The sequence below is a fragment of the Mandrillus leucophaeus genome, unplaced genomic scaffold (assembly GCF_000951045.1).
Source record: "Mandrillus leucophaeus isolate KB7577 unplaced genomic scaffold, Mleu.le_1.0 Scaffold961, whole genome shotgun sequence".
In the NCBI taxonomy this organism is placed as follows: Eukaryota; Metazoa; Chordata; class Mammalia; order Primates; family Cercopithecidae; genus Mandrillus; species Mandrillus leucophaeus.
In genome coordinates this window covers 470,193-473,907 of record NW_012110486.1, presented here as the reverse complement: position 1 = coordinate 473,907, position 3,715 = coordinate 470,193, and the positions used below count along the sequence as shown (strand labels likewise).

Genomic DNA, 3,715 nt, shown 5'->3' with positions numbered 1-3,715 from the left:
GCACGTTTTGTAATGAATTTTATCTCTTCACTACCAAAAGTCATAAAATGTAACTTAAGCGAGGAAAGAAACACAATTGATAATTGGATATTTCAAAGGGATCAGCATTTTTAAAAAGTGGATAAGCATTAGTATGCTATATCTGACATATGACATGAAAATGACATATACAACATAATTTTGTTTATACTGTTGTATATATCTTACACATTTTATATTATAACACATTTTGAATACATGTTTATATATACACACAAATATATAGGAAAATAAAACTAAATATTATCAGAATGTTTATTTCTTGATGGGAATTTGAGTGGTGCATTTTTTACTTTATTTCTATTGTTACACATTTGGTATTTTCCACATGTTGTTCAGTGATTTTGTATTACTTTTGCAATGATAGACATAATGTTTGGAGGCAGAAAAAATAAGAGAACAGGCAAGAAGCGTTCATTTGAAAATTCTAAATGCAGTAGGCACCTGAAGTCAAAGGGTTCCCCGTCACTGAAAAACCAAAGCTACCCATATCAAAGAAGCGTGGGCGCTTCTGCCCCCTACTGTCCATCTTCAGTAACTGTCCAGTGAGTCCCCGCCTTTTGTTAGCAAGTCTTAGAATCTCCTGGGACGCTTGCTGTTTGCAAAATTAGGAAATCTTGAGCTACATCCTCAGATGATCTGAGGCTGGATACCCTCAGACTGTATTCTAAGAAACATCATCAAAATTAAGTTACATGACCTGATCACAGCTACAGTAATAAAATCAGAAAAAATATGGACATCATATTTAGAAGCACAAATAGAAAAGCAACGCGATTTCTTTCAGTTTTAAAAAAGTGTATTAGTATATCACATAATCTAGTATGTATTAAAATAATATATATTTAAGAATATATAAATATGTGCTTAGTACACATTGTCACTATTAATAATATCAATACGTTACCTTTTATACATACATATGTATGTGTGTTTGTGTATTTATGCATGTGTAGTTTTATATTTGCCTATGTAGTTGTATATATGTATAGTGCATAGTATAGTGTGGATGTGTGCATATGTGGTATGCATATATAGTATATATAGTACACACACACAGAGTCCTGCCTGGACACACACACAGCCATTCATCAGTTAACAATGGGGATACATTCTGAGAAATGCATCCGTAGGTGATTTTGTTGTTATGCAAATATCATAGTGTGAACTTTCACAAAACTAGACGGAAGAGCCAACTACACACCTGCTGCTGCTAGACAACAAATTTGTACAGCATGTTATTGTTCTGAATACTGTAGGCAATCGTAACACCATAGTATTTGCATATCTAAACGTAGAAAAGATACAGTAAAAATACAGTATAAAAGATAAACATGGTGCACCTGTGTAGGACATTCACCATGAATGCAGCTTTCAGGACTGGAAGTTGCTCTGGGTGGGTCAGTGAGTGACTGGTGAGTGGATGTGAAAGACTTAGATGTCACTGTAAACACCGCTGTAGACCTTCCAGACACTGTACACTTAGGCTACACAACATGTACACAAAAAATTTCTCTCCTCAGTAATGAATGAATCTTAGCCCACTATAACTTTTTGTTACAGTATAAACTTTTCACTTTAATTTTTTGACTCTTGTCATTACACTCCACTGAAAACACAAATCCACTGTACAGCTGAACAAAAGTATTGTCTCTTTTTGGCCGGGCATGATGGCTCACGCCTGTAATCCCAACACTTTGGGAGGTCAAGGTGGGTGGATCACGAGGTCAGGGGTTCGAGACCAGCCTGACCAACATGGTGAAACCCCATCTCTACTAAAATACAAAAATTAGCTTGGCATGGTGGCGGGCGCCTGTAATCCCAGCTACTCAGGAGGCTGAGGCAGGAGAATTGCTTGAACCCTGGAGGTGGAGGTTGCAGTGAGCCAAGATCGTGCCACTGCACTCCAATCTGTGCAAAAGAGAGAAACTCCATCTTAAAAAATAATAATAGTAATAATAATGTCTCTTTTTATATCCGTATCCTACACGTGCTCTTATATTTTTTAATTTTTTAATTTTTAAACTTTTTTGTTAAAAACTAAAACACAAACCACTATAGCCTACACCGACACAGGGTCAGGATCATTATCACTGTCTTCCACCTCCATTTCTTGTCAAATTGGAAGATCTTCAGGGGCAATGACACACATTAAGCTGGCATCTCCTATGATGACAATACCTTTTTCTGGATAGCTCCTGAAGGAAATGCCTGAAGCTGTTTCACAACCAACTTTTTAATAATATATTGACATAAAGAGTACAATCAAAAATAACAATAAAGAGTACAGTATAATAAATAAACTGGTAACCTAATCATTCATTATCATTGTCAAGTCTTATGTGCTATACCTAACTGTATGTGCTATATTCTCGTATGACTGAGAGTGCGGTAAGTCTGTGTACACAAGCATCACCACGAACACAGGAGTAATGCATTTTGCTACAGTCTTACAATGGCGACTGCCTGACTAGTTGGCAGGAGTTTGCCAGCTCCATGATAATCTTGAGGGATCACCATGGTATATGCGTTCCTTTGTTAAGCAAAATGTTGTTACGCTATACACAACTGTATGTACTTTCACAAATAATGCTGCGTTTGTCTTTTCAGAAATTATTAAGACCCTAACCTGTGATTAACATCTGCATTTTAACTCTAAAGCTGATAAAAGCTTTTCCTCATTTTGAAGTTATTTGAAGTCCCAGGTTTTTTAAAAGGTGACATTATCTAAGTTCTTAAAAATGATTATTTACTAAATTCAGCTTTTCTTCTGAGCTAGGTTTAATATTGTAAAATCTGCTCTACAGTCTCACAAGCAATTTATTTAAAGTCAGTTAAAGACACTGAAGCCAAATTCCTTTTTAAAATATGCTCTCAGTTGCAATTGGACACAGTTACATGTGCCTCTTTGAAGGAAAACATGGGCACAGTGATAAATACAGTGTTGACTTACCCATAACCAAATAGAAATAGCTGCATCAACAGTCCGAGCCCAGGAACCAATGGGGCTGAAAAGAAAACAAGAAAATAATCATCAGTTTGGCAGCAAATCCACTGTCACTATATTCCCTGGCAGTGGCCTTTGGCCTGCAAAGCGCTTGTCAATAACGGCTTCTTTGTTTTCTGAGACGTCATCTGTAAATACTGAAATATTGAAACCTAGACTAGGATTTTGATACCATATTCTTAAACCTGTTTTGAAAACCTGAGATAATTGCTTTAAAAATGAGTTCACCAATCTGTTATTTGATTTAGAAATACATTGGCTGAGGTCTTATAAGTCAAGCAGAAACTTGTTTTTTGTTTTTTTGTTTTTTGTTTGTTTGTTTGTTTGTTTGTTTCCTGAGACGGAGCCTCGCTCCGTCAACAGGCTGGAGTGCAGCGGGCAATCTTGGCTCACTGCACCCTCCGTCTCCTGGGTTCAAGCAATTCTCCTGCCTCAGCCTCCCAAGTAGCTGGGACTACAGGCGTGTACCACCATGCCCAGCTAGTTTTTGTATTTTTAGTAGAGACGAGGTTTCACCATGTTGGCCAGGATGGTCTTGACCTTCTGACTTCGTGATCCACCTACCTCGGCCTCCCAAAGTGCTGGGATTATAGACGTGAACCATCATGCCAGGCCGAAACTGGCCATTTTTAAACATACACATTTGTCCTTTATGTGATGTTCTCCTGG

At 37.3% G+C, this 3,715-nt stretch overlaps 1 long non-coding RNA gene across 1 annotated transcript in view; it reads right to left on the bottom strand.

The window, feature by feature from the left end:
• LOC105532493 overlaps positions 1–3,715 on the bottom strand; it is a 15,766-nt gene extending 12,051 nt beyond the window's left edge. The window contains exons 1-2 of the long non-coding RNA XR_001004986.1: positions 3,611–3,715; positions 1,400–1,526 (exon numbers count right to left, since the gene is read on the bottom strand). This is a non-coding gene — a long non-coding RNA (uncharacterized LOC105532493). The remainder of the gene's footprint in view (positions 1–1,399; positions 1,527–3,610) is intronic.